The following is a 26,561-nucleotide window of genomic DNA, read 5'->3' as shown; positions in this document are numbered from 1 at the left end:
GTGGCCATACTCAGGCCTAATTCCTTAAATATTCAACTGAACTAGATGATACTCTATGATCTATAAGCTCTCTGTGCCTTGGTTTCTAATAAAACAAAATGTAGGGAGCATCAATCTCATAAATATTTATTTTCTTTCTTCTTCTTCTTCTTTTTTTTTTTTATAAACTGAATGGAGATTCCTGTGCAGTAGACTATATCATAAATGCTGGCATTAGAAGATTAGAAAAACTGCTGTCTTATAAACTATTTTATATTGGGTATTTATTTATAGCTAATGGATTTCTAAATATACGATTTGACCTGCTACATTTAAACTAAGTAATTAAATACGTGTCAAATAATCCAAATTAATATCCAAAGTCATGACATTATCAAAGTTACAGTTTTTTCTTAATCTGTCGAGAATTTCAGTGCTAAATTGACCTTAATTTTTTTAAAAAATAATATTTAGGTAACTTTCTGATTACTCAAAATAGCTCAGAACTGTAACTCATGCTCCTGTGTGTGTGTGATTTTTCTGCCTCTGCACTCTATAACTGTGACTTGTTCAAGGGTGCTAAGAAGACAGAAGCTGATGTGGCTGATGTTGGAAGGTGATGAATTCATCCATGGTAAAAGAAATATCCCTTAAGGCAGGGGTCTCCAGCCCCTGGGCCATGGACCCACACTGGTCAGATCAGTGGCAGCATCAGATTCTCACAGAAGCATGAACCCTATGGTGAACTCCACATGCAAAGGATCTAGTTGCATGCTCCTTATGAGAACCTAATGCCTGATGATCCGAGGTAGAACAGTTTCATCCCAAAACCATTCCCCTGCCTCCGTGGAAATATTGTCTTCCACGAAACTGGTCCCTGGTGCCAAAAAGGTTGGGGCCCGCTGCCTTAGGGCATGTCCTGTTACCAGCTTCCAGTTGCCCTTGAAGTGGTCTTCATTATCCTGGCTTTCTCTCCCCAGCCTCCTCTTCCTGCCGGCCTTCCTACGGGCCTATCCGTCACTGGCTCTGGGTCCTGGGCCTCTACCCAGGCCTGAGTCCATGTGCTCAGAAAAGGTGTGATTTCGTCCTTCTGGAGTACTGGTGTTCATGTGACTGTACTTTGAAAGACCAGGGCAAGAGTCATCTGTTTTCTATTAAACTTTGATGACATTTGATACACACAAGACACTGAGAGAGGGGCAGATAAACCTGGATGTGCAGATAAAATAGAGACCAAAGTAGTACATCAGGAGAGATGTGAAGATATCCCAGGTGAGTCTGATTCTACTATCATTTTATTTAGATATATGGTAAGATCTATTGCAAGACAGTTTCTTCTCTTTTACCTAATTCTTTAAAAAACATTTGTAAAAATGAGACTGTGTCTGATAGTCCTGTTGACTTTTTACACATCAAGGCTTAAATTATAATGACTAATTTTCTTGTCATCTTCAACAAACTCACCATTAACTGAGAGTCCATAGGGTAAACACCAGTGAATTTTATCTACTTTTCATTAGTGTTGACACATGGTAATAAAATCATTTATTGAAAAAATTTATGAATGAAGTGAATAAAGCACAATCTGAAAGTGCTCACCTGTTCCAAAAGCATTCATTGAAACAATGCTTTCATTCACTGGTAAAAAGTAGCAATGGGACTATTTCTCAAGGATACATTTATATTGAGTAGTGCTCATAAACTATATGTATTATTTATGATATATATGTACATGCATTTACATCAGATTATGTAAACAAATGAGAACCAAAAGCAAATTTAAATATGTGCAAATATTTACCAAACACCAAAACCATCAAAGCAGAGGCAACTCCAATTCTAAAGAAGACACATGCACAATAAAATATATCACTTAAAAACGTAAGAAAAGGACAATCTCTTTTCCATTCTCAGAGCTTGATTTAATACCAAGGCAGAGCTCAGCAGTTTGGCCTTTTCTTTAGAGTTGGAATGTGCTTTCCAAACCTTTTTTATTTTAATGTGATTCTGGCTGGTAGTCCCTGAAATTCTAACATTTGAGCCCTATAAGCATTATTTTACTCTCGTGGCCCACTGAACAACCTCAGAAAAAATAATTTGTGGCAACTGATCTTTACAGAAAATGAAGTGATTGCCATTTTTTTCATTTCTCTCTGGATTTCTCAAACAAGCCTGCCAATATTGAGTGAAAGCACTTTGGAAAGTAGTAACTTGGATATCAGAATAAATAAATATTATGGATTCTCCCCTGCAAGTTTTACCCAGTATCCCTGAAAGAAAAGGCTTCCTCTCACCTGTGTTGACTGTACATGTGGCTGTGCTCTCTGGCTTCAGAATTGCTTCTATAGGAAGAAATTAATCATCGATTATTCTACTAAAATAGATGTGAGTATTTACTCTTAATCAAAAAGGTACTATCTGAGCTCAATTACTTTCATGTATATATACATTCTGGTGTGAAGGCTGATCCAGTTTCTTAATAAAGTTGGCGGGAAATAATCTGAAAACTCTCCAAAGGGAAGAAGTTAAGAAGAGTGAAAAAGGATTATATTATGAGCTTTACCCAAATTTCATAGCAAATGGTTGCCAAGCTATATGAATCTCACTAAACCCCTTTGGCGTTAAGAGTTTTAGTCAGCGCATGCCCAAGCCATTTGCATCCTAGGAAACAAATGTGGAGCACATGTTCTGAAACAAGTTAATGTGAGAGCAGCCTGGACACCAGAGCCAAGAATCTGAATCTTGGCTGGAAACAACAGAGGGTTAAAAAAATTCTACGTATAGAAATATAGCATTTGTCTTTAACGTCTGAGTTCTTTTTTTCTTTTTTTAAACAGTGTGAAATCAGTTTAATGAATGAGAGGAGCATGCCATGTTGCAGTGCTAAGTCATAGCAGTTTGGCTGCCTGTGTTCAACCATGTGACAGGTTTCATAAACTAGAAAGTACTGTGGCACTTTCAACAGTAACTGAAGCCGTAAAGCAAAGTTTCTAGTGTTATTTATGGCTCATTGATCAGGCCAGTGGACCAAATGCTAAAACAAAATAAACCAAAAAGTATTCATAGTTATGGATATGTTACCTGTTCTAATTAACCCCAAAAGTAAGGAAACATTAAAACTTATTCAGAAAGACTTTAAGTATGGTATATTTTTCTTAAATTTGATGGAAGGCGTGATGGTAGAATTTTTTCATGACTGATATGACATTTTATTAGAAGATTTGATTGGGAAATACTACCACACAGTAAAAAACACCTTACTGTGTACATTGAAATCTCAAATAATCTTGTATAGGTTTGTGTGTAAAATTAAAATATAAAAAAGAGGAACTTTTTTTCTATTTTATTTCACTCAAAGAATATTTAAGCAATACTGTAGGTGGAATATTATCTTGCTGACTAATTCAGCTGAATATTACCTCTTTTGCGTTGTATGATTATGTATACTAGAATTTGGTTTAAATAACGCATATTGCTAATCAATCTAAGATCACAGTTTGTTTCCCCTTTGAACAAGTAACATTCACTGTGATCCATTATGTGAGCAACAATGTGGAGTACTGGTATAGAGTTTAGGGAGACCTGGGTGTTAATTCTAGCTTAGTCACATGCTACATGTGTGAACTTGGGCAAGTTACTTGATCCTGAAGTCTCACTTTTCTCCTTTGAAAATGGGAATAATACTACCACCTACGTCCTGGAATTGTAGTGGTGAAGATTAAATCAGGTAATGTGCCAAGCACTCAGACAGCACTCAATAAATGTTAGTTATTCTCCTTCATGGTGAAGAGGGTAAGACTGGATAATTACAATCAAAGTAACTCAAGGGGCACGCATTGCTAAATGGGAATGTCTTCACACTTTATGAACAATGAATTTATATACATAAGTAGAGACATGGCCAAGGTTAAAGGTGAACAAAACTGACCTCTACCTTCCCCTTGTATCATACAATCCCCTGCCCCCCATTTCTTTCCTACCAGTTTGAATCTCAGTGGTCTCAATTTGCTTTCCTCCAAAACAGTTCAAAACAAACAAAACAAAAATAGAATAAAGACGAATTGAGAAAAAGAGACGAACTTTGGCCCCAATCCCTTGGTGATGCCAGGTCCAATATAATTATATTTTACAAATTCAATGTAGTTTTTACCCTTTAATTTAAAATAAAGTTATTATATGAAGACATGTCTATTTATACTAAAATGTTTATAGCCAGTAGAAATATTCAATTTTTTATGTATATATTTTTTACATGGTAATGAGTTGCTATGAAATCCACAGAAAATGTCGTTTTTCATTTTTACATAGAACAATGACAAATGGTTACTCAGAAGTTTACTAAGTATGCATGACACATTTTTCCAAGTAATAACACTTAGTGGATTTGATATAGCAATTTATTAGAAATACAGAAATGTGGATTATAACAAGAAGTACAATTACATCAAACTGTTTACTAATATTAACACTAGTCTCTAAACGGAAATACATTTTTCCTCCTTCATTTTTTAATGGCTCATGAGTGCCACTATACAGATCACAAGATTCACGAGTATGAACTATTTTTATCTAGCTTCCATGATGAGACTATTCTCCAGGACAAATTAGATTTTCAGACAGCCTCATGGATAAGTGAAAAGAAAAAGTGTGATTTAAAAAATAATCCTCAAAGTTCAGATGCTGGGGGATCTGGAAATCCCATATGGAATAACTCTTGAAAAATTTATACCCTTTTCTTCCTTTGCTGAATGAAATGTATTGTGAACAAGCAACCTGTCTCAGAATTTTGTCACTTACCTTACCAGCTGGTCCCAATCAATGTAAGGTTGAAAATCCAAAGCTCCAACTAACCACGTGTTCATAAAAATGCAGGGCAGTTCTTAAACATTGATTAAGAGCTAGCCATGTGTTAGGTGTTAAAGAAATGGAGGTGAGTATCTTGAGGGTGTAGGTTATGCCAAAGTTTTCTTCGCAGGAATAATACATAAAAATGAAAACCCTAATGTTCAGCTATGACACAATATCCAGTCGGGAGAGAGGTGACAGTTGGATAATCCTTCTGTGCTGACTGAGACACAGGCCATATGGTTTGCACAGAGGGGCTGATGGAACTGATAACACAGTTGTTAGAAAGCCTCTCCTTTTCTTGGGTTGCTTCTACATTGTTCTAATTCCTGTATTGTGATAAAACTTGCACCTACTAACACCTAGTCATGATCCTTTCTTGACTTGTTCTTTGGAGTCATTTATCATTCAACTCTTGCAAACATTTCAATCTAAGTAAGAAATAACAAGCTATCAGTACTCTGCAGGGAATACTTGACTGTGGTTCCATGGCCTCACACACCACATCTGCTTTCTTTTTGATGTAAAAGCAGAAACTTTGATTCTCCAATTCCAGTGCAATGACAAGTTTGCGGGTGAATGTTTGTAATCGTTTTCTAATAAAGCTGACTCTGAAAAATTATGATTTTTTTCTTAAACCTTAACTCTAAACCAAATAAACGCTTCTGAGAAACATGGTCCATAAAACATATAAAAATATGTTTCAGGCTTCTCTTATTTTACTGATGCATATGCAAACGTGAAAGAGTGACAAACGAGAAAAGTGTTATGTATTAAAATGTACTTAAAAATTAACTGAAATTCTAGCTTGTATTCCTGCACATAATACATTTGATAAATCTAAATTAGTGCCATTATTTGGTCTTAAGCTTTTGCCTATTGGTGGGCAAATGGTCATCAAAAGGGTTCAGCAAAAAGAGATCAATTTCTTACATTGTTTATTTTTTTCTGCTACCTGTTGATTAAGAGCTTGATCTCTGGACTCCAAAAGCCTGGAAATGAATTCCTATCTTAGCATGGAACAGCCAAATGATCTTGGGCAAATTATTTATCTTTTATAAGCCCCACTTTCCTCCATTCTTAGAATAACGAAAACTCTGGGGTAGGAAGCCTCTAAAATAACCCCAATGACCCCTACCTCCTAGTAGGACTTGCATAATTCCCTCCCCTTGAGTGTGGGCTGAGCTAAGTGACTTTTTTCTAATGAATAGGATGGGACAGACATGATAGGAAATCACCCCTGAGATTAGGTTATACAAAGATATTAACTTCCTTCTTGAGGACCCATTATTTGTTCTGTTTCTCAAATTCCTTGTCCTGTGGGGAGCAATTCACTATGTTGGGAGCAATCCTATTATGAGACACACTTGCCAAGAAACTGATGTCTCCAGCTAATAGCCAGTGAAGACCTGAGATCTGCCAACAGCCATGTGTGTATGTGTGGAAGCAGAATTTCCAAGGCCTGCTAATAACCAAGAACATGAGCCTAAGGTCCCCAGCTAAATTGTGCTCAGTTTTCCTAATCCACAGGAATTGTGAGATAATAAATGCTTATTGTTATAAGACTCCAAGTTTGGAGTTAATTTGTTATACAGCAATGGATAACTAATACAAACTGGGACAACAATAACAACATCCCTGTAGGATAGTTTTGATGATCAAGTGTGATGATACATAAACAGTTATTCTCTGCATTGAAAGGGAATTAAAATGGAAGAAAGCTAATTAAATAAAACCTGTTAAATCAGAGTAACTTTATTTTTTGTAGATAACTGTTCTTTTTCTGTTTATAAAGTCTGTTTATAAGCCACATCTTTTACTACTAAAGTCTTCTTAAATTTTCTCTTCTACAAAAGGGGAAAACCTCCTTCTGGGATTAATCTCACAATATCATCCTTGGTTCAAATAATCCAGAACTCTTCCCGTTCTTTTTTTTATTTTTTTATTTTTCAAGAATACATCTGGTAATCTTTTTTTTTTTTTTTTTTTTTGAGATGGAGTTTTGCTTTTGTTACTGGGGCTGGAGTACAATGGCATGATCTGGGCTCACTGCAACCTCCACCTCCCAAGTTCAAGCAATCCTCCTGCCTCAGCCTCCCAAATAGCTGGGATTACAGGCGCCCGCCACCATGCCCAGCTAATTTTTGTATTTTTAGTAAAGACGGGGTTTTGCCATGTGGCCGGGCTGGTCTCAAACTCCTGGCCTCAGGTGATCCACCTGCCTTGGCCTCCCAAAGTGCTGGAATTACAGGCGTGAGCCACCACGCCTGGCCCACATCTAATAATCTTAACCTCCAACCTCCAACCCACACATACTGCCCAATATTTTTAGTTACCCCCAATAAAATTTTTTATCCTAGAGGAAAAAGAAAATCACGTTTGCTCTTTCTGTGCATTGAGCACATGATTGTGGAAATCTGTGCTTCATATTCATTTTTAAATCTCTCTGTATAGGGTTTTATTACAGCCACATTATATAAGTACTTTTAAAATTTTGTGTTGAGACATAAATTAATGAAAATGACTAGTATCAACAGATTTATTCATTTTTGTAGACATGTCTTTTATAGCAAAAGTCCAGCTTTCAGAAGACAGAGAGCTCTGACAATTGAGAATTCTGATGGGGTCCTTCCAACTTTTCAAAAGTAGGTCATATTTCAAGATAGAAATAAGATATAAGCAAGAAGAATTTCTCTTGCCTTTCCTCATGCTTCTTGCATCCTTTTATGCAGACAAGTGGAAAAAAAGTTTCTTTTACATGAAATGGGAAAACTTGGCACAAGACCAGAATTTTTAAAACCCCCTCATACTCTTTAAAGTGCAATATCATTATTCAAGTGCCATAAAAGTCAAGGCATGTGCCTGGGTTGTGCTTCAGGAAAGATTGTGGCCAACTTGTGGATTCCACAGCCATTAATAGTACAATTTGGAACACTACTCAGTAGGTCAGGGACTCTTCCTCCAATAAGATTTTCATGCTTGGCTGAAAAAGAGTGAAAGCCATTAGTGCACTTGACCTTTGGTTGGAAATCATGAAGGACAGATTCCGGAGATGTGTGTCTGCCAAGTCCAAACATATTGTTTAATTCAGTAGATTAACAGTGGCTAAATAATCACTGGAAATTCCAATTCATTCTTATACGATTTGGTTTAGGAGTTCCATGCACAGCCACCCTACAGTGTAGACCAGAGAAGTCACTATTTTGCCTTTGGGTGTTTTAGGTAAATCAAATTCAGACAGGCTGGGCAATGTAAAAGAGAAATATTAATGAGACATGTTCAATTCTGTCTTCGCCCCCACCTTTCTGTGTAAACTTAAGCAAGTTTCTTAGTTTTTTGATTCCAAGTTATACATATCTAAGTCAAGTGAGCATAAGCAAAAACAAAAATAAAAAACATGAATTATGTTTTTTTTAAAAGGATATGAGACTTCTCACAGAAATAAAGGTTAAATTATACCTGTGCCTCAGTAACAACTGTATCCAGGAATTCCAGTACTTATTTCTTCTCTCATGGGGGCATCTTTATTCCTCTTTTGTTCCTTTGGTTTCCACTGCCTGTTTAGTTCACAAGGTAGGCAATAGAGTGGTTAATAATCGCAAGTTCTACATCCTACCAAAAATAAAAATCAATGAATGGAACTTAATGGCTTAGCATGGATAAGGTGCATGGAAATCAATGGCTTAGCATGGATTGGATGCCTAAAAACCAATAGTAATAAGGTGAAGTGGATAAGGTGGATAGTGCAATTGGGGAGGTGGTGGTAGGAGAGTGCTGGGTGGATAGCACAGTAGGGTTGTGCTCTGTAGTGGGACTCAGACCACCTGCTCAAGATGCAAAGAGAATAAAGGATAGCAAAACTTTGCAGTGGTTAGAAGGACCGTCAAATCACCTGAGGGACAGAAATAGCACCAAAGCACTGATTGTTAACCATGACTGAATGTTTAAATCACCTGGGAAGATTAAAAAAATTTTTTTACTAAAGCAAAGTTCTGTGTTTCTTGAGAATCACCTGGGGAACTTAAAAATTTCATAGCCTTCCCAGATCTACTCAGATCTAGTCATTCAAAATCTCTGGGAAATTAAAACAAGCTCCCCAAGGGTTCTTTTGCAAAATGAAATTTGAGTATCATTGCTCTAGCTTGGTGATTCTCAAAGTGTGATTCTCAGACCAGCAGCTTCATTGTCACCTGGGAACTTACTACTAAAGCAAATTCTCAAGTTCACCTCAAACCCACTTCATCAAAACTCTTGGGGGTAAGGCCCAGGAATCTGAATTTCAAGGAGGCTTCCAAGTGTTTGTAATACCACAAGTTTGAGAACCATTGAGAACCATTATCTTTCTAAGAATTCATCTTTATGATATTTTACGTATGTATTCATCCTGAGTTTTAGCATTTACAGTACGTAATTTGCTTTTCTTTAAACTCTTCAAAATTGCTTTTCTTTAAACTCTTCAAAAACTTTAAAAGTGTTTGATTAGATAATAACCCTGCATCTTCATTGACATCATAATGCCATTTGAAAAACAACTGTTGCATAAGACATGAAGAGGTAAATTATGAACATCTACAAAGCTGAGAAAAAGATAGCTTTCACCATGTTTTTATTTCCTAATTAGCTTCCCCTAGTGTCTTTGGAGTGCATTCCTCCCTTCCATATGTTGCTTCAGTATCAGTTTCATTGCTTTCAACATCTTTAGTTGTAGACAATGCAGCTATCACTTGAGCAAGTTCATCTTTTAATTTCCCCCTGTTAGGCCAATGATTTTTCTTAAATATAAGGAAAATATATTACAAAATTTTATTTTGAATAAAATATTATTGAATTGTAAAATAATAATTTTCAATAGAGTTTAAAAGTTTAAAAAACTTTTTAAGATAATATTTTAAGATTGCAAAACAAGACTATAAAGTATACATACTTGTTATTATGTTTCTACAAAGGGGCAGGGAATACTTTCCTTTATAATTTCAAATTCTATTTCAGACTCCAGGGATACATGTACAAGGCTCAGGAAACACTTTAGAATTTCAAGTATAATGATTTACTGGAGATAAAGTGGTTATAGAGATTCTACCTGCCATAACAAAAGATAGCTAGCAAGACCACAGTAGAAAAGAAGAAAGTAGGTTAATATTTGAAAACACACGAAACTATACCCTAAACCTACTACTTTTAAAAATTTTATAAAAAGTGAGAATACACAGACCCACAGTCATCAGCCATCAGTGCAATGACAGTATCCTATGGCAGATAGGGATAGCGGCAGGAGGCAGGCAAATGCCTAGGCAAATAGGGGCTGGTCCCAGTGAAACCCAGCCTTCAAGCTGAAGACAGTCCTGGGCAAATCCTCAGACCAGACTGAGAACCTGTCTTTCTGTCTGGCATGCTTTCCTCTGATTGATCACTACCCTTCACCTATTTTACGTGTACTAACCCTTTCCTAATTGTTTTTTCACACTGCTGTGCTCACCTTTGACTGGGGCCTTTGTTTTAGCTTTTCTTTGCATACTCACAAACCAATCAGGACACACTCCCCTAGTCTGAGCCCATAAAAGCCCCAGATTCAGTCAGGAGCGAAACTACCTGATGGCAGGGGGTAGGGGACCACCTCTCCATGTCCCCTCTTTGCTGAGAGCTGTTGCATGACTCAACAAAATTTTCCCTGCCCATCTTCACCCTTCATTGTCAGCGTATCCTCATTCTTCTTGGACTTGGAACAAGAGCCAGGGAACCGCCAAATGCAGCTACAAGCTATAGCACAGGCAGGCCGAGTGGATGGTGTGCCTCCAGTGGTAGGCCTGGGGCTGAGTGAGTCCTGGGTTGGGGGGCGTCGCTGGGCAAAGTGGCTGAGAAAAATCCTGCATCAATAGGCTCTGAGAAATTCCACTGTATAGTAATTCAAGAAGAACAGTGAAAAAGCAATGTCTTAATACTATTATGATTATAATTTTGACCCCAAAGACCCTCTAACATGGTATTTGGGACTCCCAGGAGTTCCTGAACTACAGTTTAAGAATGGTGAACTGGGTTAAATTCATACAGTTAAATTCAGATGTTCCCCTCTGATAAACCTGACCAAAATAAGTGCCACAATAATAAAAAATTTGCTGTGTTGGGGACATGGGGTACTGGCAGAGGAGAGAGCCTTGGAGCTCAGTTTATCTAGGTCCTATAGCAACTGATTCCTGCCAAGGTCCTGATTGGGACTTTGACCTCATGGACTCCATGATGATGGAGACTCATTATCAAGTCAATTGGGATGAATATAAGACATATTATTTTTAATGTAATTAAAATCCTGGGGAGCAAAGAATTTGATGTGAACTTCAGATTCATAGAGAAGGAAGGTTTGTTTTGGAAAATGGACCAGGCCTCAACCTGCTGAAAGCAGCTTTTCTGATTTTAGAAAACTGGCAAGGCTGAAAACCTTATTTGCTTGATATACTGGACTAAAATAAACATTTTTTTTTTAAGTTGAGAGATCTCTGCAGCATGCTAAATAATTCTTGGGACACTATCAATCCAGTTGGAGATTTCTGCCAAAGAATGTAGTTGAGACTGTTAGCAAAGGGAGATCAGACTAATTATCTTCCAGGTAAAATTTTGAGGACTTTAGAGAGTTACCAGCAGAGTAGCTTTGAGTGAGGGTATCACTTGGTGATAATATGTAGGTATGAAGAGTGTTTCAAATGTGGAGAATCAGACCATTTTAAATTTTTAAAACAAATAATTATGTGGAGGAAGAAAATATGCAAACAGACTTCATAGGATGTGGTCAGAGAGCTAGTCACTGATACATTAGCATTATGTGAGCAGCAGAGAAGGACAACTAATATAAAACTGACAACACCTCCAGCTTCATGAAATATATCATCAAGATGAGATTAGACATGTATGAGATTTATGGAGGCCAGGAGGAAAAGGCCTAAGCAGGATAAAGATAGGGTGCAGGAGAAGGCGGGAAGAGGCTTCAGACCATGATGCAGCTCTGACCCCAGGAAAGGAGAGAAGGAAGGAGGATTGTGTAGAAAGGAACTAAGGCTGAGCACATTTCCGAGAAAAGTGTAGCCAGGCTGACTCGAGCTCTTGAGCTACAGTCATCCCTTGGAGGAGTCGGGCATCTGGCAGGAATGGGCCCACATTAGTGCTCCAGCTCTGCTCAGTCATTGGCTGGGAGCAGCCTGAGGGAAGCATGGCTCCAGCGCAAACAAGGTGATGGGCGTAGAGGCTCTCCTAGCAGTGGCAGCAGCCATCTGTCAGTGATGCTTTCCCAAAGAAGACATCTGAAAGGTAAATTTTCATGGCCACCATACAAGACTTCAAGAAAAAGTTCAAGGGAAGAGAAAAAGAGTCAGAGACCGGGCACGGTGGCTCACACCTGTAATCCCAGCACTTTGGGAGGCCGAGGCGGGCAGATCACGAGACGGGCAGATCACGAGACGGGCAGATCAGGAGTTCAAGACCAGCCTTGCCAACATAGTGAAACCCCGTCTCTACTAAAAATACAAAAACTTAGCCATGTGTGGTGGCGGGCACCTGTAATCCCAGCTACTCAGGAGGCTGAGGCAGGAGAATTGCTTGAACCTGGAGGCGGAGGTTGCAGTGAGCCGAGATCTCACCACTGCACTCTAGCCCAGGCAACAGTGTGAGACTTGGCCTCAATAATAAATGAATAAATAAATAATAAATGCCTCTGGCAAGGTAAAATAGAAAGAAAAATGCAAAGGAAAAATAAAATAAAATAAATTGAATAATAAATTGGTTATGGTTGCAGGGCTGAAAATGGGCCTCCTAGGATTTAAATATTTCATTTAATCATTTGTATACCTGATGGTATACAAATAAAATTCAATGAGTATTGCACCTTGAATTTGACAGATCTTTAATATTTCGTAAACTTGGCAGTGCACAGAATCACTTGGGTTGTTAATAAACTGGATTTCTAGGCCTCTCAGTGACCTACAAATTAGACTTTATAAGAGCCAAAATTGCTAAAATTGAGACTTTACACTGTGAAGCATCTCATATGATTCTTATTCAGCCAGCCTGGCCTGTTAGCTAACTGATATTTGGTAATTAATGATCTAGTACAGCTGTTTCCAAAGACTGGCAGTCACCTGAGTAAAAGAAGCAAGACACATGAGCAGTAGATTCTAATTTAAAAAGTTTGTCCCAGCGCAGTGGCTCACACCTGTAATCCCAGCACTTTGGGAGGGCAAGGTATGTGGATCACCCCCAAGGTATGTGGATCACCTGAGGTCAGGAGTTCAAGACCAGCCTGAACAACATGGCAAAACCCCGTCTCTACTAAAAATACAAAGTTAGCCAGGCATGGTGGCGGGCACCTGTAATCCCAGCTACTAGGGAGGCTGAGGCAGGAGAATTATTTGAACCCAGGAGGTGGAGGTTGCAGTGAGCCAAGATCGCACCGCTGCACTCCAGCCTGGGCAACAAGAGGGAAACTCCATCTCAAAATACAAAAAAAAAAAAAAAAAAAAGTTTGAGTGAGTCCTCAGCATCTTAAATGTGTTAACAATCTTCTCAGGGGATTCTGATGGGCATCAAAGTTTTCAAACCACTAGTGTAGTCCAGAGGTTTCAAGATAGGATAGATAAGACTATCTATAATATGCATACAGAACATATAAACAAATTCTATTTATTTTTATCTAATTCTTTAAAAAGTATCATTTTTGGAATATAATTTACCGTGTATGTATTAAATGTATAAATGTTAAATATACACATGTTGGATATGTACATTTAAAGTTTTTGCTATTAGGGTATATGAAAAAACTGTGGATTCCATTGGACCAGTTAACTATTATTGTTATGGAAGCAGGGTCAGCCTCAAATTAAAAAAAAGGAAATTCATATTAATTCTAAATCAAATGGCCTTAAAAAGTTGAAGAAGACCAGTAATAGATGTCTCTTATTACTACTGGCCAATAGAATAATGATTACTTATTTATTCAGATGCTCATTAAAAGAGTAGTGCTGCCAAATCAGGAAGAAATTGAAAAATGGTTTAGTGAAGCCCCAGAGTATATTGGAAAACTATTGATTTTAGAATATTTAATAAAATATTGTAAAGTTGAAGCTTTTAAATGTTTATTGATAAGGAAAAGAGATTAGAGATACCTGTCTTGAAAGAAAAGGACTTGAATATCTCTACAGGAGGAAAGGCTTTAGAGGCTGAGGAAGTGTATTCAGGGTTCTCCATGGGAACAGAACTAATAGGATATATGTATATATAAAAGGCAGTTTATTAGGGAGAATTTGCTCACACGATTACAAGGCCAAGTCCCATGATAGGGCTGTCTGGAAGCTGGGGAAGAAAGAAGCTGGCAGTGGCTCAGTCAGAGTCCAAAAGCCTCAAAAGCAGGGAAACCTACAGTGCAGCCTTCAGTCTGTGGGTGAAGGCCCAATAGCCCCTGGCAAGCCACTGATACAAGTCCCAGAGTCCAAAGGCTGAGGAACCTGGGAGCTGATGTCAAAGGGCAGGAGGAGGAGTGGAAGGAAGCATCCAGCATGGGAGGAAGATGAAGGGCAGAAAACTTAGCTAGCAAGGTTATCCCACCTTCTTCCATCTGCTTTGTTCTAGCCACACTTGTAGCTGATTAGATGGTGCCCACCCACATTTAAAGTGGGTCTTCCCCTCCCAGTCCACCCACTCAAATGTCAATCTTCTCTGGCAACACCCTTACAGACAACCCAGAAACAATACTTTAGCAGCTATCTAAGCATCCTTCAATCCAATCAAGTTGACACCTAATATTAATCATCACAGGTACTATAATTTTAAAAAAACGAAAGGAGAAAGAGATAAAGATTAATTACAAGATCATATAGGAAGATCAACAGAAACATACCAAGGAAAATTATGAAACAATCTGAGGCAAAGGAGTTTAAAAAGTGAGTGGGGTGAGGTAGGAAAGATTAAAGTAAATCTCAGATTACTAAGTAAATAACATATGAACATGTCACAATTAAATAAGCATTTGTGATGCAGAAGCAACAAATTAAAAGTTAAACCTAATTTAATGAGTCTCCGAAAGGAGTGATGCTCTATATAATTTTTAAAGAAAGGAGATATTTTAGTCCATTTTGTGCTGCTATAACAGAATAGCTGGGAGTTGGTAATTTATAATGAACAGAAATTTATTGGACTCATGGTTCTGCAGGCTGAGAAGTCCAAGATTTGAGGGGGCCACATCTGGTGAGGGCCTTCTAGCTGTGTCATCATAAGATGAGAGGTATCACATAGAGGGAGAGGAGGGGTAAAGGGGGCCAAACTCAGCCTTTTAAATAGAAACCCACTCCCAAAATAACAGCGTTAATTCATTTATGAGGACAGAGCCCTCATATCCTAATCATCTCTTAAAGGCCCCACCTCCCAATGCTGTTGCATTAGGGATTAATTTTCCACCATGAACTTTGGGGACACATTCAAACCATAGCAGGAGGCAATATAGACAGAAAAACATTTGGCTCTGAAACTCAACCTGGAATCCTTGGGACTGTCAGGGGGAGAAATACATGATTGAAAGTTTTTAGTGTAAAAATGACAATGAGAATTTTTTTAAAATGGTTGTAAAGTTTGGATGGGCCAGTGAATGATTATCTTTATGAACAGATGGAGGAAAATTGGGTTTATTGAAATGTGTGGCTATCATTGAAGAAATTGGGAAAAGAAAAAAGCTTTTCAATAATTGGTTGGTCTTCCTATATCATGAAAAGTTGATTTTGAAACTTTATCAGCCTCAGAAAACACATTTCTGATTATGGCATGTTCCATCTCCAGTGCCTTCAATGACCCTCAATTGCCTGAGCCTGGCCTTCAAGGCCTTCCATGTAGTGCCCCTTACTGCTGTAGCCTCATGTGTGTGACCCTCCCCTAACACACCTCTGAAGGACCTGGAAGTAAAACACAACAGATTGTGTAACAACAGGCTGGAGTTTAGTTTTGGAACTTTCGAAAACAATGAAAATCCAGATTATCTATGTGATAAATTTTTGATGTATGAGGCTTTTTCTGGTCAGATAATCTGTCAACAAAAAATCATATAGACCAATTTTCTAGAAAATTATGTAACTGCTGAGAAGTCAATTGTCTCTTTAATAAGACTTAAGGTTACTTGAATTTTAATTAGTTATATAAAAGATCTACCATATAGGTGGTTTTCAAGAAATCTTAGGTCCTGTTTGGTTATCTATTGCTTTAGAGCAAACCAAACTGGAACTTAGTAGCTTGAAACAATAATGTTTATTTTGCTCCTGTATCTCAATCTGGATAAGGCTCAACAAAGTCAGCTCTTTGTTCCATATGGCATAACCAGGGGTGGCCCAAAGTTTAGGGGCTGAAATTGTCTGAAGGCTCATTCACTTACATACCTGGTGGTTGATGCTAAACTTCACCTGAGGTACTAAGCAGGGCTGTTGGCTGGCAAACCTCCATTTGGCCTCTTCATGTGGCTGAGTTCCTCACAGCATGGTGGCTGAGTTCTAAGGGTAAACATCCAGAAAGAGAGAGAAAGCCAGATGGAAGCTCTTCCACTGTATTTAGCCTACCCTTGGATGTCACACAGCATCACTTCAGTCTCATTCTATTCCTTAGAGAGAAGCCACCAAGGCTAACCCATATCTAAGGGGAATGGAAGTGGTCTCTACCTTTTAGTGAGAGGATTATCAAAAATTTTGTGTTTTAAAAGTGCCACATTCCCTTTTTTCCTTTATGCACCATATTTGAGTAGGCTTCATAAGAAGTGACCTTCTCTAGGTGGAGAAATTTTATAGCACTCCATAAAACAAATGAAATTACTTTCAAACACAAGTAACGGAAAAGACATAAATTCAAATACAGTGGTTCATAACTAGACATAGCTGTGCTTTCAGTTATTTTATATAGTAACAACTATAGAGAATGTAAACATTCAATTTTTCTTCTTTCAGCTTAGGGCATCCAATGACAAAGACTTTTAAATTCTCACTGTGTTGAATTCATAGGAGTTAAGTAAGGAGAATTTGGGATAAATAACAGATTGTCTATATCCATAAATCTTGGCTGAGGATTTCTGATCTCTGGTCTTAGTTTTACCTCCATAACTGTCATCTTTGAACATCTTTGCTTTTGTGTCCCTAAAATCTGGCTGGCTTGAGCAGAGAATTGTGCTATCCACTGTGCAACGGAGCCACCTTGGAGCAGAAAATTAGGCATGAAACAGTGTAAGCTCTGATGTTCTAAACCCAGGAAACTACTGTTGTGTCCCATTGATTGGATTCTTGAATATAGATCACATGGTCTATTAAACAGAACGAAAATGCCATCTTGTAGTAATCCACTATGAGGATTTTATTTTCTTATTTAGAGACAGGGTCTTGCTCTGTTGCCCATGGTGGAGTGCAGTGGCACAATCATAGCTCACTCTCACACCTCCAGGCTCAAACAATCTTCACACCTCAGCTTCCCAAGTAGCTGGGATGACAGATGTGCACCACCATGCCCAGTGATCCACCATGGATGTTGCAAGCTAATAAAATATGGCCTTCATGATCCATTATAGCATTCTTTTCTTAGGATTTATCAAAACGATCTCTCAATGATGGGTGTTGATATACACTCAAGAAAATATTAGCCACACATGGCAGTGTGTGCCTGTAGTTCCAGCTACTTGGGAAGCTGAATCAGGAGGATTGCTTTAGCCCAGAAGTTTGAAGCTGTAATGAGCTGTGATTGTGCCACTGTACTCCAGCCTGGGCAAAAGAGTGAGACCTTGTTTCAAGAAAAAGAAAAAAAGAAAAGAAAAGAAAAGAAAAGAAAATATATCCTTATCTTCATTTAAAATATATATGCATATAGGAATCAAGTTCTAAGGGTGTTTTATTTTTTCTTGAAAACCCTTAATTGTTTGGAATCCAAATACTTCATAATCTAATATCCAACTTAGACAAATAATTTAACTATAAAAAAAAGGAACGAGTTTCCTTAAAAACAAGAGCAAGAAATAAAACCATATGGCCTTTTGTTACATAATCTTGGGCAATATTTTAGTTTTTAATTAATTTTATTACCTTTCTTGGTTTTTTAATTGCATGTTTTTGTTTGTTTTCTTCTTTATTTCGTCTAAAAAAATGGGAAACACATGCAGAATGTTCAGGTTTGTTACATAGGCATATGTGTGCTGTGGTAGTTTGCTGCACTTATTGACTCGTCCTCTAAATCCCCTCCCCTCACTCCCCACCCCCCAACAGGCCCTGGTGTGTGTTTTTCCCCTCTCTGTGTCCATCTGTTCTCATTGTTCAACTCTCACTTATGAGTGAGAACATGTGGTGTTTGGTTTTCTGTTCCTGTGTTAGTTTGCTGAGGATGATGGCTTCCAGTTTCATCCATGTCCCTGCAAAAGACATGATCTCATTCATTTTTATGGCTAGATAGTATTCCATGGTGTATATATACCATATTTTCCTTATCCAGTCTATGATTGATGGTCATTTGGGTTGGTTCCATGTCCTTGCTATTGTAAATAGTCCTGCAATAAACATACGTGTGCATGTGTGTTTATAATAGAATAATTTATATTCCTTTGGGTATATACCCAGTAATGGAATTGCTGGGTCAAATGGTATTTCTCGTTCTAAATCCTTGAGGAATCGCTATACTGTCTTCCACAATGGTTGAATTAATTTACATTCCCACCAATAGTGTAAAAGCATTCCTATTTCTCCACAGCCTCGCCACCATCTATTGTTTTCTGACTTTTTAATAATCGCCATTCTGACTGGAGTGAGATGGTAACTCATTGTGGTTTTGATTTGCATTTATCTGATGATCAGTAATGTTGAGCTTTTTTTCATGTTTCTTAGCAGCATAAATGTCTTCTTTTGAGAAGTGTCTGTTCATATCCTTTGCCCACTTTTTGATGGGGTTGTTTGTTTTTTTTCTTATAAATTTGTTTAAGCTCCTTGTAAATTCTGGATATTAGACCTTTGTCAGATGGGTAGATTGCAAAAATTTTCTCCCATTCTGTAGGTTGTCTGTTAACTCTGATGATAGTTTCTTTTGCTGTACAGAAGCTCTTTAGTTTAATTAGATCCCATTTGTTAATTTTGGCTTTTGTTGCAATTGCTTTTGGCATTTTTGTAATGACGTCTTTGCTCATACCTATGTCCTAAATGGTATTGCCTAGGTTTTCTTCTAGGGTTTTTATGGTTTTGGGTTTTACATTTAAGTCTTTGATCCATCTTGAGTTAATTTTTGTATAAGGTGTAAGGAAGGGGTCCAGTTTCAGTTTTTTGCATATGGCTAGCCAGTTTTCCCAGCACCATTTACTGAATAGGAGATCCTTTCTCCATTGTTTGTTTTTGTCAGGTTTGTCAACGATCAGATGGTTGTAGATATGTGGTGTTATTTCTGAGGTCTCTGTTCTGTTCCCTTAATCTATATATCTGTTTTGGCACCACTATCATGCTGTTTTGGTTACTGTATCCTTGTAGTATAGTTTGAAGTCAGGTAGCGTGATACCTCCAGCTTTGTTCTTTTTGCTTAGGATTGTCTTGGCAATGTGGGCTCTTTTTTGGTTCCATATGAAATTTAAAGTAGTTTTTTCTAACTTTGCAAAGAAAGTCTCTGGTAGCTTGATGGGAATAACATTGAATCTATAAATTACTTTGGGCAGTATGGCTATTTTCATAATATTGATTCTTCCTATCCATGATCATGGAATGTTTTTCCATTTGTTTGTGTCCTCTTTTATTTCCTTGAGCAGTGGTTTGTAGTTCTCCTTGAAGAGGTCCTTCGTGTCCCTTGTAAGTTGTATTCCTAAGTGTTTTATTCTCTTTGTAGCAATTGTGAATGGGAGTTCATTCATGATTTGGCTCTCTGCTTGTCTATTGTTGTTGTATAGGAATGCTTGTGATTTTTGCACATTGATTTTGTATACTGAGACTTTGCTGAAGTTGCTTATCAGCTTAATGAGTTTTGGGGCTGAGATGATGGGGTTCTCTAAGCATACAATCATGTCATCTGCAAACAGAGATAATTTGACTTCCTTGCTTCCTATTTGCATACCCTTTATTTATTTCTCTTACCTGATTGCCCTGGCCAGAACTTCCAATACTATGTTGAGTAGGAGTGGTGAGAGAGGGCATCCTTGTCTTGTACCAGTTTTAAAAGGAAGTGCTTCCAGCTTTTGCCCATTCAATATGATGTTGGCTGCAGGTTTGTCATAAATAGCTCTTATTATTTTGAGATATGTTTGTTTCATCAATATCTAGTTTATTGAGAGTTTTTAACATGAAGGATGTTGAATTTTATCGAAGGCCTTTTCTGCATCTATTGAGATAATCATATGGTTTTTGTCTTTGGTTCTGTTTATGTGATGGATTATGTTTATTGATTTGTGTATGTTGAACCAGCCTTGCATCCCAGGGATGAAGCCAATTTGATCATGGTGGATAAATTTTTTGATGTCCTGCTGGATTTGGTTTGCCAGTATTTTATTGAGGATTTTTGCATTGATGTTCATCAGGGATATTGGTCTGAAGATTTGTTTTTTTGTTGTGTCTCTGCCAGGTTTTGGTATCAAGATGATGATGGCTTCATAAAATGAGTTAAGGAGGAGTCTCGTCTTTTCAATTGTTTGAAATAGTTTCATAAGGAATGGTACCAGCTCCTCTTTGTATTTCTGGTAGGATTCAGCTGTGAATCCTTCTGGTCCTGGGCTTTTTTTGGTTGGTAGGCTATTATTGCCTCAATTTCAGAACTTGTTATTTGTCTATTCAGGGATTCGACTTCTTCCTGGTTTAGTTTTGGGAGGGTATATGTGTCCAGGAATTTATCAATTTCTTCTAGATTTTCTAGTTTATTTACATAGAATGTTTATAGTACTCTTTGATGGTAGTTTGTATTTCTGTGGGATCAGTGGTGATATCCCCTTTATCATTTTTTATTGCATCTGTTTGATTCTTCTCTCTTTTCTTCTTTATTAGTCTAGCTAGGGGTCTATCTATTTTGTTAGTTTTTTTCAAAAAAACCAGCTCCTGGATTCTTTAATTTTTTTGGAGGGTTTTTCATGTCTCTGTCTCCTTCAATTCTTCTCTGATCTTGATTTGCTCCCGTGCCTGGAGATGTCACTGAAGGAGACTGGAGAACAGCAAAGATGGGTATCTGCTCCTTCTTCTGGAACCTCTGACCTTGAGGGTCACCAACCTTATGCCAGTAGGATTGCTCCTGTATAGGATGTCTGACAACCCCTGTTGGAGGGGCTCACACACTTGGGTGGCACAGGGGACAGTACCTATTTAACGAAGCACTTTGCCACTTGGTGGAGGGGGTGTGCTTCTCTTGAGGGAAACCCACTTGTCTGGGCTGCCTGGATTCCTCAGAACTAGCAGGAGGAAAGGCTAAGTCTGCTGGTCTGCAGAGACTGCAGCCAATCCCTCCCATTAAGGGCTCAGGCACAGAGAGATCTGGGCTCTGTCTCTGAGCCTCTGGCTGGAGTTATTGAAGTTCCTGCAGGAAAGCCCCACCCAGTGAGGAAGGATGGGTCAGGGCCAGGCCTGAAGAGGCACTCTGGCTGCAGACTGCCACAGCTGGTGTGCTGGGTTATGGGGGACAAGTCTTGGGACCAAGCCATCCAGACTCCCTGGCTCCAGCAGGGGAACAGCACGGCCTAAAGCTGTAGAGAAGGATGCTGCCCCTTCCCCGCCCAGGGAGCTTAGTGTGTTAGGCAGTTGCAAGTCCCAGTGATGGCTGTTGCCCCTCCCCTAAGTAGCCCAAATGGCTTAGACAGCAGGCACCCTCAGCGTACGCGTGCTGGTCGCCCCTACCCCCAGGATTTTGGTAGGCTTAAGCAGATTCCAGCTGAGAGGCTGTTGAGAATCTCTGCATTCCAGGGTTGGGATTCTAGGCCCCGGTGGCGTGGGTTTGCGCATGGGATATTCCAATCCATGGGTTGCACAGTTCCGTGGAAAAAGCACGGTTTCCCTGACTGGGTTGCACACTCACTCACTGCCTCCCTTGGCTGGGGGAAGGGGACTCCCCTGCCCCGTCCCCCGCCGTGACTCTCTGATGGGCCGCCACACCACACTGTTCTTCCTTCTCTCCCTGGGTTACGCCAGCCTCCTAGTCAGTTCTCATGAGAGAACCTGGATACTTTGGTTGCCAGTGAAGGATTCGCATGCTTATTATGGTTTTTTTCAATGAGAGCCTCTGTATGCCACTGTTTCTAGTCGGCCATCTTGACATTGCTCCCCCCTATATTTTTGTATTTTTACTTAGAAATTACAATATGCACCCTTAATTTATTACAGCTATTTTGAATTAGTTATATAACTTTAAGAACAATGTAAGAACTATGTAATTCCATGTATTTCCTTCTACACATTGTGCTATTTTTGCCATATACATCTGTATATCTTATAAACCTCATAGTACATCATTGATTTTATTGCTTAATCAGTAAAGTGAATAAGTTTACAAATGGTACTGTATATTCATTTCTTGGGGTCTTCTTTCCTTCCTGAAGGTCCAGGCTTCCATGTGGAATAATTTCTGTTCATTCTGAAATTCCTTTAGTATTTCTTGTAGTGCAGGTCTGCTAGTGACAAACCACCTCAGATTTTGTTCATCTAAAAATGAATTTCTTTTGTTTTCAATTTTGAAGGACTTTTTGGATAATTATAGAATTTTAGGTTGAATTTTGTTGTTGTTGTTGTTGCAGAAGTTTAAGATATCAAGTCACTTTCTTCTGGCTTCCATTTTTTATGATGACAAGACAGTAAGCTTTAATTCTTATTATTGTTCCCCCAAATTAAATATGACTCTGTTTCTTTTCAGAAATTGTGACTATTATATGCCTCAGTACAGTTTTCCTAGTATTTGTCCTGCATGAGATTCTCTGAGCTTCTTGTATATGTGGGTTAATGTCTTTCATTGACTTTGAAAAAAATTCCAGTCATTATCTCTTCAAACAATTCTTCTGCCTGATTTTCTTTCTTCTCTGTCTGGGACACAAATTGCATACACATTAGGCCATTTGTTAGTGTGCCACATATCTCGAAAGCTCTTTTTTCATTCTTTTTAAAATTTGGTGGTTCAATTTATATCATTTCTATTGAGCTAAGAGTTCTCTGATACTTTCTTTTACTAAATTTAGACTACTGTTAAGCCTATCCAAAAATCTTTAATTTAGATAATGTATTTTTTACTTCTAGAATTTTTATTTGGCTCTTTTTAAAGTCTTCCTTTCTATGCTGAAATTCTCCATTTTTTTCTCTAAATTTTTTAAAATGTTATGATTTATTTAAAGATCTTGTATGTTAATTCTATATGTGTAGTTTTGCTTCTATTAAATATATATATATACACATATATATGTGTATATATATATAATTTTGATTATGGGTCAAATTCTCCTATTTCATTGCATATGTCTTTTTAAAAATTGCATGGCATATATTATGTTTAAGAGGCTCATAGAGACTAAACTAAGTTTTCTTTCCCCCAGAGAGGGCCTACTCTTTCGTCTGTCAGATAGCTAGAGAGAGATCCCTTTGATCCAATCTGCAGCTGAGCTAGGTCTGAGGTTGGGTTGACACTTTACAAAGTACAGTGCCCCTCTTGTGTTAAATGACTTGAGGTTAAGGTCTGTTCTAAGTGTACTGCAAGCATTTCTCTATAGTGGGACTTAGGAATATAAGCACCACTAGGACTTTAGGAAATAATTCTTTGTTTTCCAGCATAGCACTGTGCATCCTGAACTACTGCAGGCTTGTGGGGGAGAATCAGTGGCAGTTGGAAGGAACTGTTTCTGATGTTGGAACTGCTGCAGATTCCAATCTTTCAAGCAGGTTCATTTGATAGCTAAAAGCTTTGCTAATTTCTCCTTACTCCAGCTACCAACCCTCTCTTCCCCTGACCTATGGCTGGCAAGATACTATACTTACCTATGACCAGACTTGGCACTTGTATCAATGGAAGAAAGTAGTACTGACCTCAGGTCACCGACCAAGGGCTTATCATTTTCTGAAATTCAGTATCTTAAGGTTTCTTTGACCACACAACTTTCCATTGGCTCAAAAAATAAAATAAAATAAAATAAAATGAAAAAAATAAAATCTCTTTCTCTCTAGACATATAGATATAGATATCAATGGTCTATTGTTACTGTCTATATCCTTGAACTCAATTTCAATAGAACAATTTAACAGAGAAACAGAGAAAATATTAATGAACGATTTTCAATCTTTTTCGTTTTGAGTCCATTTGAATGATTAATGATAGTGCTCTCATCTCACTTGCTTTTTTTTTGTAGACCTTTTTTGATTACCTAAATACCCTAGACAAAATACTTCTAGAAATATTTTTGAATTAGAGATTGTAAAGAAAAGTTTTGCTAGCAATATTCACTTTCAAAGCTTTTTCCTTTGGTACTCCACTGGTATTTATGGGTCTTTGGAGTCCCTATGCCACAATTTCAAATCTATATTCGGGGGGAAAAATTCAAATTTGACTCTAGCATTTAAGCATAACTAAAATCTATACAATTAGAATTAAAAGAAGGACAACTTTAGGGAAGTCATAATATTCAAAATACTTCAAAAGTAATCTGCTGATAAGTTCCCGTCTGTGTACAAAACCTCTGGATCCCAAATACTTTTCATTTTAATCTATTAGAAAAATACATAAAAACATCCTCACACTATTCATGAGTTAGACTCATAGACTCAAATTATAGCAACTAAGAGAAGATTAATTTTTTTTCCAGTATAGCTAATTTGGAAGATTTGGAAGTTACACCATATTTTCTTCTTTAAACAATTTTTATTTTTTAGATGAAACTCCAGCTAAATTATAGTATATTTGTTGCTTACAGCAAGATTATATAATAAAACTATTGATAACATCAGTTCTCTGCAGGGCAAGAGACTGCGCAGTAGTAACACAGCTTTCCAAGTTCACTTTGTTCCTTTTGCATTATTTAATTATCTTCTGAACTTTAATACTCTGGCCAGCAATTATTGTTCTATGACAGATAAAAATTGTTCATGAACCAACAGGAAAAAACTCCCACATTCCTAAATCTTGCCAAATTACAACAAAGCTGTCTCAGAATAAGAGCGGCTGAGAACTCTACCAACTCTCAGTAGAGTAGAGTGCTTGCGCCCACTTCTACATATCACAATAGCAACTTTATTTTTTCATGTATTTTCTGGATTCTTGTATGTATGCTTGGGATAAAGACTCTAGCTTAGCTTTTTCTTGGGTTTGATGCAAAGCTAAGTGGTGTAGATCAAAACCTCAACAGAAGGCCTTGGGAAGGAACACAATGGATTTTCCCTAAAAATTTTAGAATGCATTGCTTGAAAGCTATGTTGTAGGTCTACAGAGCAAGAGAAAATAATTTCTTTTTTGTTATTCAATTTCATGTTTAACTGACAAATAATAATTGCATATATTTATGAAGTACAATAGGAAGTGTTGATATACATTTACAATATAAAATGGAATGATAAATCAGGCTAGTTAGCAAATCTATCACCTCACATACTTACCATTTTTTTGCGGTAAAAACATTTAAAATCTACTGCTAATTTCCAAATTTAGCAATTTGGAAATATACAATCCATCCTTATTTATTATAGTCACCATTTTATGAGTACTTGACTTGAGGGTGAGTGAGCAAGTGGGTGAATCCTCTTAGCCCGAGGAAACAGAATTTTTCCATGTGTTACTTTTCCAGCTTGATTTCAATTTGATGATTATACCCCCTGGTATTTTAAACAGACACAGATACTGAGTTATGAACAAAATAAATATTAAACAGACTCTGGTGTTTATCACATTGCTACATATTATTATCTCATTCTCTTCTTTACTGATGAACAGAGAGAATGCTTGGAGGCAAAAGAATGAAGGTGTGATGATTTTGCATATTACGCAAAACATCTTTCTTTCTTACTGCTATACTTCATACAATTATATGTGTTACTAGTTAGGGATGTATGGATTTAGGCCACTATTACTATGGAAACCATGGCCATGGACCACAGCCTTGGATTTCCAAAGTACTTTACTGTTTTTTTTTTTTTAAGGCTGCAGATGGCACTCCAGTAAAAAGCTTAAAAAATAGAGCAGAAAACTTTTTCCCCCACATTTGAGGAACTAGAGTAAACTTTTGCTGTAATTAGTTTCCATAAACTGTAATGCAATATTCTAGTTTGTCCTAAATGGTCTGAACTTGAATAAGTAGTCACTGTATCTAATTGCTACGAAGTATTTGTATTAAGATCTGAAGAATAACTGTGGCATATTTCAAAAGATTAATATATTTTCTAAGAACAAAACTTAAAGTGCAGTGTCTGATCAAAGCAGAGTAAAGGATTGTAAAATAAATCCAGAGGCAACTTCCTTACATTGAAAAAAAATTATATTTGAAATCACAAGAATTTTTTCTTCCTTTCTTCCTCCTCTTACTTAAAAAAAATTCTTAGCAAAGTAGTGTCCTGAAAATAATAGCTTAACTTCATTGAACACTTGTTATGTGTCATGTACTTCGTTTATATGAATTTCTTAACATTTTACAAGGCATTATGAGGTAGAAACTGTAACTTTTTCTATTTTACAGTTAAGGAGACTGAAGCTCAGTGACTTGAGCAGGAATTCAAACCCAGGCAATCTGGCTGCCAAGATCACACTTTTGGACTTCCATCTGTATGTGTGGTGTTCCTCAC

General features: G+C 37.6%; 1 long non-coding RNA gene across 1 annotated transcript; it reads left to right on the top strand.

Moving 5' to 3' along the window:
• Nucleotides 1-390: 390 nt before the first annotated feature.
• LOC129057876 (uncharacterized) lies at nucleotides 391-26,561 on the top strand. Its single transcript, XR_008522656.2, has 3 exons — nucleotides 391-1,251; nucleotides 2,151-2,364; nucleotides 26,456-26,561. It is a non-coding gene; the product is annotated as an uncharacterized LOC129057876 (long non-coding RNA).

Source organism: Pongo abelii, chromosome 11 (genome assembly GCF_028885655.2).
Source record: "Pongo abelii isolate AG06213 chromosome 11, NHGRI_mPonAbe1-v2.0_pri, whole genome shotgun sequence".
NCBI lineage: Eukaryota > Metazoa > Chordata > Mammalia > Primates > Hominidae > Pongo > Pongo abelii.
The sequence above is the reverse complement of the archived record's forward strand: the minus strand, read 5'-3'. Positions and strand labels throughout refer to the sequence as shown.